General features: G+C 39.1%; 1 protein-coding gene across 3 annotated transcripts in view; it reads left to right on the top strand.

Moving 5' to 3' along the window:
* The window catches only part of LOC109912800 (toll-like receptor 2 type-2), an 86,176-nt gene that overhangs the window by 60,283 nt on the left and 13,986 nt on the right, over positions 1-11,907 (top strand). The window contains exon 1 of one of the 3 annotated variants that reach the window (XM_048597987.1): positions 2,405-2,426. The exons of the other annotated variants lie outside the window; for them this stretch is intronic. The gene's annotated coding sequence lies outside the window, so the exon portion shown is untranslated. Of the gene's footprint in view, positions 1-2,404; positions 2,427-11,907 lie in introns of those variants that run through there. 3 annotated transcript variants of the gene reach the window in all.

The following is an 11,907-nucleotide window of genomic DNA, read 5'->3' as shown; positions in this document are numbered from 1 at the left end:
TTCTGCTCGCAAAAAAGACCCTGAGCTTTCAGTTGCCTGCCACTTTAACACACCACCCTGTTCCCTGGCCAGCATCTCTGTCTCTGGCTTGCTGCTGTGTTCCAGTGAAGCTCAGCACAAGCTGGAAGAACAGCATCTCATTTTCCGCTTGGGGACCCTGCAGCCCTCTGGACTCAATATCGAGTTCAATAATTTTAGGGCCTAACCTCTCCCATGTCCTTGCTCCCTACCCCACACACCAGCCTTGTTATCACGTAAAAACCAAAAGAACTGCAGATGCTGTAAATCAGGAACAAAAACAAAGTTGCTGGAAAAGCTCAGCAGGTCTCGCAGCGTCTGTGAAGGAGAAAACAGAGTTAACGTTTCGGGTCCGGTGACCCTTCCTCAGAACGACTCTTGTTATCACATAGCCTGCCATTACTACACACCCACTATTGTCAGTCACTAACAGTCCCCATTAACAGCTATTCACCCTCCCAGCCAGATTGTTATCAAGTCTTTTGTCTATCCAACTACTCTTCTCTCTCTTCAGGCTCTATCCTATCATTTACTCCCTAACCCATTCCCCCTCCCTATTTTCTGCATATAAACCGATATTTTCCCAGCTACCATCAGTTCTGAGGAAGTTCTGTTGTTACTGGACCCAAAACATTAACTTTGATGTTTTTCTTCACAGATGCTGCCAGACCTGCTGAGCTTTTCCAGCAACTTCTGTTTTTGTTCCTGATTCATAGCGTCCGCAGTTCTTTCGGTTTTTACCTTTAAATTGAAACACTATCTGCTCCCGAGTTGGGAGTAAACAATCCCATGGCACCATTTTGCAGAAGAGCAGGAGATATCTTCTGGTTTCCTGAGCAGTATTTATCCCATTATCACATTAGGAAAAAAAAAATTATCTAGTCATTATTGCATTGTTGTTTATGGGAAATTGCTGTGTGTTTAAATGGCTGCTGATTTCCTATATTGTTTTCTAAAGTGCATTCATTGTTACAGATTTCATTTTGTGTAAATGCTTTGAGAAGCCTGTTAAAGGTGCTATATGAATGCAACTCTTTTTTTCTCTAAAACATCACAGACAGATCCACAACTGAGCAAGGAATGCCTTGGTTGTTTTTAACCCAAAGAGCTTCACATCACATTATATTTTACCTGTGTATTTTTTTTATTTTCAGTTTTGAGATGAAGGATTCATTTTAAATGCTTTTGTAACTCATTTAAATCTTTACCCGCCACCCACCTCCCCCACATGTTTTATGGTTATAAGATATGGTAAATGCTATTAAGATTTTTCACTTAGAGAGGTAAATTTCTGCTAGAGTTGCTTTCAGAAATCATCAGGGATTTGTGGTCTCTTTTACCTTACATTTGTTAGTTGCAGTGTTTTTGCACTTCCTCCTACATTTGGGGAATAAATCTCTCTATCTGAAACACTGAAATTTTCCATGGAAAAGAACAGAATTACTTAACAAACGTACTGACCTCAGTCTGTCAAATATAACTACAGAACTTCGGTCTACAATGTGAAAAAATGTATTGAAAAACATTGGTACGACTTTATTCTCACTAAAACAGAAATACGTATAATGTTAAGAACACTGGATTGTTAGAATTACAACACTGTGTTCAAGTTGACTACAGTATATTTAGAGCAGGCACATAATGATCAGATGTCTACAGATATGGGAATGATATGCAATCTCATTCCTAGAATTTGTCTTTAGTGTCGTCAGAAGTAAGGGATGCCAGTTGGGCATTTAGGACTTTAACATGTTAAAAGCTGGAGGTTCCCTATTACTATTGAAAATTTTCCCTTTAATTTTGCATTATTTGTTAATCTTGCAATTGGACTCCGCTGTAAATGAGACAGTGTGGGAGATGTAAGGCATCAATGTTTGGAAATTTCATCGCACCTGACCTCCCTGTCTAAGCAAAACCAGAGCATCAACTGTTAGGGTGGAGGCAGCTCTTAAATTTGTTGGTAGCTTCCTGTGCAGCAGTGCTCAGATCTTGGGGTCCCACCTCAGAGGAAGGCTGGTTAGGTGTTGGTGCATGAGGAGAAGGAACAAGAGATGTGGTTTCCGAATTGCTGGAAAATCTTAGGTACCAGCTATTAATCAATTGACCACTTTCACACAAGCTGATGTTACCAATTCTAGATATTCATGTGAGGGGGGTGGGGCAGGCTAGAAAAGCAGGTGGATGAACCCTTTTCTTCCGCTCTAACAATTTGGACATCAGGTTGACCACGTTTCCAGATAACATTTGGCCAGGAGTGAGGATATTACTGACAGGAGAATGCCTTGACTCGACCCTAACCCTTGCTGTATGTTTGGAGTGGGTGAAGACACCGTTCAGCCAGGTTGGGAAATGCATTATGTTGGTGGCCTTGCAATTCCAGGTTCAGTCATAATTTGCTTTGTCACCAGGTATTTTGCAAATTAACCTTTGCTACAATCTACCATTGGAGCTTAGAATTTTGAGAGCCATTATTTTGTATCATTAAGTTGCATAAATTGCTCTTGTTATATAATTTGGAGAAAAATTTTATTTCTAAATGTAGGTTGCCAGCTGCCAGCCTGCATCTAGGGTTGGAGGGGGTTGCTTAGAATTGGACTTTATGTCTGGGCTGTGCCCATCAACTATCTGCCTACAGGTATATACCAGCAATGGAGAGGCGTTGAATAACTAATACTCTCTGTTGCTATTTGAGGCCATTAAGTAGCTAATTAGTTACCTCCTAAGGCACTCCTCCCACACCACTGATTATATAAATCACATCTCTGGGGCTGAGGCAAACCCAGATGGAGGGATAAAGATAGTAAACAGTCTTAATTGCTCATCTAATGTCAACAACCAGAACCCATTGTTGATATTGAGTTTAGTGAAAACTCTAAAGTTTATTTGACTAAACTTTCAAAACTCTAGTCATTGTTATTATTCTGATGGACCCAATTGGGTTTTGGTCGATTTCGCTACGAGAGAAATGACAGCCATTGTTATCAGTTCCTCAAGCTGCTTCTGTATTTAATTCATTAAGGGATTCGGAATCTTCCTAGACATGTAGTTACAAAGCAGTTCAGCAACTTTTTTAAAACATTGTGAAAACTGAGCAGCATGGTCTTGTTGGACCGGAGGGCCTGTTTCCATGCTGTAAACCTCTATGAAGTTGTTTCAGTATTGTGTTTCCTTAACCCGGTGAATGATTTGGGGTAACATTTCTCGAAGGAACTTTTACTCCTGTGTTGTTCAAGTTTCCTTTGGCTTTTTGAAAAAGGCAGTACCAGGGACTACTAACAGCCCGCACTGCATGCCTCATTGGCACCAGTTAATGGCCTGTTCTTCAACCCTCACTGGCATCAGTGAATGATCCTGAGATTTCTGAAGACCAGCTGTTCCAACATGCCAAAGAAATGAACACACTGGAACTAAAAACACTGTCATAGTGAGTGCCTCCTCTGTAATACTCCTCATAATAGCAGCTAAGAAACCCTGCACAACCCATCATCCTCACCATATCACTTCCCCTTTGGTTGAAATATGCCATGCAGATTACTCAGAAGTCTACACAAGAACAACAAAAATTGCAAGTAATGAGAGAACAAGATGAAGCAGAAAATACAACTGCAAATCAGGTTGAATATAGAAGGTTCAAATGGGAAGTAAAAGAAAATAAGAGAAGCGAGGGGAAGGATAAAAAGAAACTGGCAGGGAAAATAAAAGGGAATATTAAGTTTTTTTTTTGGTACATAAACAGTAAAAGATTGGGAAAGGATAACTGGGACAGATTAGGAACCTGAAAGGAGACTTACAATGGAAGCCTGTGCTATGGCTGAAGGACTTTATGAATACTTTACACCTGTCTTTAACAAGGAAGGAAATGCTTCACAAATCACAACAAAAGAGGAGGCAATTGAGACATTAGTTGGTCTAAAAATTGATGGAAAACAGAAAGTGGTGGAGAAACTCAGCAGGTCTGGCAGCATCTGTGGATAGAAAGTTGAGTTAACGTTTCAAGTCCAGAGATCCTTCTTCAGAACCTATAGCAGCTAGGTACATATGCTGAAGACAGGGGCTGAAGGGGAGGAATGGTGAGAGATGGAGTCCACAGAATGAGAACAACAGTTAAGCAGTCAAAGGATGGATGGTAGTATGCCTGGAGAAAGAAAAACAAGTTGTTTGTGTTGAAAGCAGCCTGTGTCATGACAGGGCCTGGCATGTGGGGGTAGGTAAAGGACATAGAAGAAGGTGTATCAAGTCCCATGATCTTTCACAGAATAGATTAGAAAAGAATCCCTGTAATGCAGAAGCAGGTCATTCAGCCCATCAAGTCCACACCAACTCTCCGAAGAGCAACTCACCCAGACCCTGCGTCTCCCATGGCTAACACACCTAGCCCGCACATCCCCAGACACTGTGGACAATTCAGCATGGCCAATTCCACCTTACCTGCACAGCTTTGTGACTGTGGGAGGAAACTGGAGCACCTAGACAAAACCCACGCAGAAACAGGGAGAATGTGCAAACTCCACACAGACAGTCACCCCAGGCTGGAATTGAACCCAGGTCCCTAGTGCTGTGAGGCAGCAGTGCTAACCACTGTGATAACTTGGCTGTCTTAAAGATTGATTAGTCACCAAGATTACATGAGATGTATCTCAGATATGGAGGGAAGTATGCCTGGAAACTGGAGAGGTACTGGCCATAATCTTCCAATCCTCCTTAGATACAGAGGTAGTGCCAGAATACTGGAGAATTACATTTGTACATACGATTTATGAGCTGGATTAGGTCATTTGGCTCCTTAAGCCTACTTTGTCATTTAATAGTGACCTGGTTAGTCTTTTTGTAGCCTCAAATCCACATTTCTACCTACCCCAATAACATTTTACCCCCTTCCTTACAATATATTCAAATCTCAACTTAATCTTCTAAACTCCAGCAGATACAAGCAAGGCCTTTCCAACTTTTCCTCATAAGATGACCCACCCACTTCAGGTATTACTTGAGTAAGCCTTCTCTAAATTGCTTCCAATGCATTTATATGTTTTCTTAAATAAGAAAAACAATGCAATACACAGTCTGCTGGATATGGTATCACCGGTGCCTTGTATAACGGAAGCTTAACTTTTCTACCTTTGAATTCAATTCACTTCACTATCCAATAATAAGAGCTTTCCTAATTGCTTGCTGTACTTGCACACTAGTCTTGAGATTCAGGCATGAGGACACCCAGCTCCCTCTGCAATTTAATTAACTGCAATCTATCATCAGTTAGTAACTTTTTCTATTCTTCCTGCTAAAATAGACAATATCACATTTTTCCCACATTACTCAATTCGCCAAATCTTCACCTACTCACTTAAGCTATCTATATCCCTTTGTAGCTTCCTTCACAACTTACTTTTCAACTTAGCAGCAGATTTAGCGACCAAATCTTCAGCATCTTCATACAAATCATTTATATAATTTGTAAAAAGTGGAGATCCCAACAGTGATCCCTGTGGCACACCATTCACTACATCTTGCCAACAAAATAAAAAAATCACCCACTTATGTTTCTCTCTTTTCCCTATTAGCGAACCAATCTTTCATCCATACCAATGTGTTACCTATCGACCATAAACTTATATTTTCTACACTAACCTTTGATATAGCACCATATGAAATGCCTTCTGGAAATCCACTGGTTGCCTTTTATTCACAGTACATATTGCTTTATCAAAGTACTGCAGAAAACTGTCAAAACATGATATTCCTTTCACAAAACCATGTTAAGTCTGCCTGATGGCTTTGATTTTTCCGAAGTGTCCTGCTATAAATTACTTAATAATAATTTATTCTGTTTTTCCTATGACAGATGTTAAGCTAACAGATCTGTAGTTGCCTGCTTTTTATCTCCTTTCCTTTTTAAAGGAGTTATATTCACTGCCTTCCAATCTAATGGAAACATTCACTTTGTTAACTATTTCCTTTTTTAATATCTATAGAAACTTATTGTTTTATAATTTATTAGCTTTCTTTCATATTCTATTTTCCCTCCTTAATCTTTTTAAGTACTATTGTACACCTCACAGCAAGTATACATTATTTCAAGGTGTAAATACTCAACACTTTGCCAAAAATAGCAGTAATTCTATAAATTGAACTGTTTATAGAATACAACAATGGAGGGTCAAGAAACCGATAAGGAAGAGAATAGAATATGAATGTAATCTCATACAAAACAAAAATAGACTGTAAAATCTTCTATTGGTATGTAAAAAGGAAATGTTTGGCTAAAACCAACATGGGTCCATTACAGACAGAGTCAGGAAACTTTATAATGGAAATTAGAGAAATGGCTGAAAAAAATGACTTTGCATCTGTTTTCACTGAGCAAGATATCAGAAATCTCCCAGAAATAGAGATCCAAGTGGTCAGGGAGAATGAGGTGTTGAAGGAAAGTAGCATTAGTAAGGAGATTGTACTGGAGAAATAATTGGGGAAGAAAATTGACGAATCCCCAAGACCTGATGGTTTATATCCCAGACTGTTCAAGGAGGTAGCTACAGAGATACTCGATGTTTTAGTGATTATCTTCCAAAATTCTGTAGATTCTGGAATGATTCCTGCAGATTAGAGCTTGCAAGTGTTGTTATTTAAGAAGTAAGTGACAGAGAAAGCTACAGACATGTTAGGTTTACATGAGTTGTAGGGAAAATGCTAGACTATATTATGTAGGAAGGGATAAATAGTCACTTGGTTGATAATGTTCTCTTTGGGCATAGTCAGCATGGATTTGTGAATAGGAAATCATGTTTGACAAACTTATTGGTGTTTGTTGAAGATGTTACTAACAAAATTGACAGAAGAACCACTGGATGTAGCACGTTTAGATTTTCAGAAGACTTGATAAAGTTCCCCACAGGAGGCTGGTTAGAAAAATTAAAAGGAAAGGAGGGAATTACAGATTAATGATTGACTAACAGACAGTAGGACTGAATGTGTCATTCTTGCATTAACAGGCCCTTTAAGCGCTAAGCCACATGGCTGCAGAGCTGCTCCAAGCTTTTGGGCACGACAATCAGCGTTGGGATACCAGTCATGGTATTAACTTGCAGTTCTGGAAGTTGCTATTGCACACAGACCTTGGAAGCCCATGTAGCTGGAAAGAAAATCAAAGGGAACACTGGCTGTGATTAGTGGAAGATCAGTAAAGAAAATCAATACTTAGGCTCCAGCTATTCACAATACATATCAATGATTTAGATGTGGGGACCAAATGTATTATTTCCAAATTTACAGATGATACAATGCTAAGTGGGAATGTGTGTTGTTTGGAAGATTATAAAGTAGTGTCAGGAGAATTTGGATAGATGTAATGAATGGTCAAGAACATGGCATGTGGAATAAAATGTGAAAAAATGTGAGATCATCCACTTTGGAAGGAGGAACAGATGTACTGAGTATTTCTTAAACAATAAGAGGTTAGTAAGTGTAGTTATACGAGGGACCTAGGTGTACTTGTCAATCAGTCACTGAATGCCAACATGCAGCTGCAGCACGCTATTAAGAAGGCTAATGGACTGTTAGCCTTTATAGTACGAGGATTTGAGGAGTAATTAATTCTTGCCTCAATTGTATAGGAGCTTGGTTAGACCTCACTAGGAGTCGAGTGCTCTCCTTATCTTAAGGAAGATATTGTTGCTATTGAGGAAGTGCAACAACGGCTCACCAGATTTGTTCCTGGAGTGGTGGGACTGTCCTCTGAAGAGAAATTTGGAGAACTAGGCCCATATTCTGTTGGTTTGAAGAACAAGAAATGATCTCAGAATTATAGAAACCCTACGGTGCAAATAGAGGCCATTCGGACCATCGAGTTTGCACCGACCTTCCAAAGAAAGGAGAGAAAGGGTCAACGGGCTGAACAGCCTACTCATGTTCCTATAATCATTCTGTGTTGTTTACATTCTTTTGAAATGCCACCTAATTTTGCACCATTATCCACTTTTAAGTTTGATATTTTCTTTAACTTATTTAGTTAATTGTGGGTCCTCCCATTAGATTTCTGTTATTGCAAATGCTGACTCTTCAAACAAAATTTCAAAAACAGGAACAAAAACAAAGTTACTGGAAAAGCTCAGCAGGTCTGGCAGCATCTGTGAAGAAAAAAATCAGAGTTAATGTTTCAGGTCCGGTGACCCTTCCTCCCTCTGATTTTTCCTTCAAAGATGCTGCCAGACCTGCTGAGTTTTTCCAGCAACTTTGTTATTGTTCCTGATTTACAGTATCTGCAGTTTGTTCGGTTTTTATTTCAAAAATACTGTAGCCAGCAACAATTTAATCTTAGTAGTGAAAAATATTTAGAAAGGATAATTTGTGACAATATTAACAGTCACTGGGACAAATGTGGATTAATTCAGGAAAACTAGCAGGGATTTGTTAAGAGCAAAGCACATTTAGCTGATTTGTTTTAAGCTTTTTGACAAGGTAACAGAGAGAGAGTGCCTAAAGGAAATGCAGTTGTTGTGCGCATGGATTTCCAAAAAACATTTATACAGTCCCAACTAACAGGCGTTTTATCAAAATTAGAGTCCATGGAGTAAATAGGACAATTACATTATGAATATGAAGCTGGCTAGTGACAGAAAACAATATTGTTGTGAATGTTTTTGTTTAGACTAGAGAAGGTACATAATGGGGTTCTCCGTGGGCCCCTATTAGGACCCATGCTTTTCTTCTTATATATTACTGACTTAGATCTCCTTTTTGCAGCAGACAAAAAACCTGAAAGTATTATGAATTATAAGGAGGATAGTGATGAACTTCCAGAGGTGACAGACGCTGATGAAATATGAACAAATGACAGATAAAAGTTTGTGTCAGGATGAGAGAAGAGCAATTAATAAAAGCAAACTGGATTTTGGGTTTTATAAATTGGGGTGCAGAAGATAAAAGCAATGAAGTGATGATAGATCTGTAGAAAAAATTTTCTCAATCCCAGCTTGAGTACTGTGATAGCAAAAACTGCAGATGCTGGAGTCAGAGATAACAAAGTGTGGAGCTAGAGGAACACAGTAGTCCAGGCAGCATCAGAGGAGCAGGAAAGTTGACGTTTCAGGTCAGGACCGTACTTTGTATAGTTTTGGGCTTTATTTTTTGGATGGAAGTGAAGGCCTGTTTCCAGGAAGGAGGACTAGAGTTCCATAGAATGGAGAACCTGGGCTGTTCTCCTCAGAGACGTGAAGATTGAGATTTGTCAGAGGGGTTCAAAATCATGAGGGGTCTGGACAGTGTAGACAGGGAGAAAGCGTTATTACTGGTGATAGGGTTCAAAACCAGAGGAAACAAATTTAAGCGATTGGCAAAAGAAGTGAAGATGACATGAGGAAAGTTTTTTTTATGCAACAAGTGGTTATGATTTGGAATGCAGTGTTTGAAAGTATGCCGGCGGCATCTTGATTGAAGCTTTCAAATAAAAATAGATTAATTATCTAAAGAGAAAATAAAAATGAACAACATGGAGAAAATGCAGGGAACTGATTCTTATAAGTTACTCCTACAAAGAGTTGGCAAGGACCCAATGGGCTAAATGTCATCTACTATGATTTATAGTTCCCTGTTCTCTCTCCAACCCTCTTTGCTGTCCCTCTCTTGCTCCCTCCCTTTTCCTCAGACACATTTCTGTTGCTGTTCATTCTTCTCTAAGCTGTCTTCTGTTACCATTGACTTGACAATATAAAGTACAGACCATTGATCTTTGAATTCTATTAGCCAATTTAATGCCTGGGAATGTCGTGGATGGAAACAATTTTTAAAACAGACCAAAACATATATGTAAAATGGCCACAGGGATCACCTGACCACACAGGTTGGCCATGTTTCATGAAACCAATGCCAACTAGATTAAACACAAACGGAGCTGAAATTAACATTTTCTTGAAAGGGAATGAAACCAGTCAGCCAGTCCCCATGGGTGCTGTGAAAAGGTCCTCATCTCCTAACTTATTTACACCATCATGAGCATTCTTTTTACATTGGAGATGAAAACTTACCTACGATTATCGAGCCTGAAAACAAGCTCAGCAGACATGGAATATACAAACAAGCTGCAATTTCAAGAAGCTCTTTCTCGAAAGAGTAGAAATGAAATGAAATCAGGAACACAGACAGTAAGCAAGGAGTGACAGGCATTTAAGAAGTTAATTCATGACTCACGCAAAAATACATCCCAGTAAGGAGGAAAGATTCTAAGAGAAGGATAAATCAACCGTAGCTAACCAAGGATGGTAAAGAGAGTATTAAGTGGAAAAGAGAAAGCATATAAGGAGGCCATAAGGATAGCCCCAAAGACTGGGATAAATTCAGAATCCTGCAAAGGAAGGCCATAAGGATGATAGAGAAGATAAACTATGAGGGCAACTAGTGAGGAATATAAAAACCGACAATAACAGCATCTTTAAATATATAAAGGGAAATGTCAATGTGAACATTGGCTCCTTATAAAATGAATCAGAGAAGATGGTTATGAGGAGCGAGGAAATTGTAGAGGTGTCAAAGAGGTATTTCGTATCTGTCTTAATGGTGGAAGATATTTCAAATATCCCATTAATACTAAAGAAAACAAGGGAGGAATTAAGTACCATCACCATCACTAGAGAAGTAGTATCGGACAAACTAATGGGGCTAAAGGCAGAGAAGTCTCCCCGGCCTTGATGATCTGCAACCTAGGGTTCCAAAAGTAGTAACTACAGAGATAGTAGATGCAATTTTCCAAAAATCCTTGGACTCAGGAAAAGTACTGGAGGATTGGAAAACTGTCAGTGTGACACCTGTATTCAAAAAGGCAGGGAGGTAGAAAGCAGGTGATTATGGGCCGATAAGCTTAACATCTACTGTTAGGAAAATGATGGAATCAATTATTCATGAAGTAATAAGGAGCTTATTTGGAAATCAATCTAATCATGCAGAGACACCATGGTTTCATGAAAGGGAAATCATGCCAAATGTATTTATCCAGAGTGGATAGAGGGGAATAGTTAATATTTTATATTTGGACTTCTAGAAATCATTCAACAAGGTATTCACAAAGATTAAGTCATAAGATATGAGTCCATGGTTTTGAAGGGAGTATATTGACGTGGATAGAGAATTGGTTAATGGGCAGGAAATAGAATGGGGATCAGGGGTTCTTTTTCAGGTCAGCAACTTGTAATTTGGGATCAGTACCACAACTGTTTACAATATACATTAATGACTTGGAGAAAGGAAATGAATGTACTGTCACAGATGACACAAAAATAGATGGATTGGCAAGTTGCAAAAAGGATCCAAAAGTCTTCAGATATATTGAAAGGTTAAGTAAGAGGGAAAAACATTTGGAATGGAGTATAATGTGGAAAAATATGAAGTTATTCATTTTTAAGTAGGGAAAAACTGCAGAAAGATACAATAAAAAGGGACTTGGAAGTACTTGTGCGTGAAGAACAGAAAACGATTACACTGGTACAGTGGGTAATCAGGAAGGCTAATGGAATGCCGGTTCCTTATTTCAATGGCGTTTGAAGCATAACAGTAGGGAAGTATCACTGCAACTGAATAAGGTGCTGGTGAGACCAAATCTGGAGTACTGAGTGTGGTTTTGGTCCCCTGATTTAATTAAAGGTATCATTTCACTGGAGGAAGTTCTGAGAAGGTTCACTTCTTACCATAGGATGACCATGGTATGGAGGCATTGCCTTATGAGCAAAGGTTAAATAGTTTGGAGTTCTACTCAATAGAGTTGAGATGAATGAGGTGAAATTTTAAGGGGTTTGACAAGGTAAATGCTGAGACAATGTTTCCCCTCATGGGAGAGTCTAGGACCAGAGGGCATAGTCTCAGAATAAAGGGGTGCCAATTTAAGACTGAGATGAGGAGAAATTTTTT

The sequence above is a fragment of the Rhincodon typus genome, chromosome 1 (assembly GCF_021869965.1).
Source record: "Rhincodon typus isolate 14 chromosome 1, sRhiTyp1.1, whole genome shotgun sequence".
NCBI classification, from domain to species: Eukaryota; Metazoa; Chordata; class Chondrichthyes; order Orectolobiformes; family Rhincodontidae; genus Rhincodon; species Rhincodon typus.
This window is presented reverse-complemented; position numbering and strand designations above follow the sequence as displayed.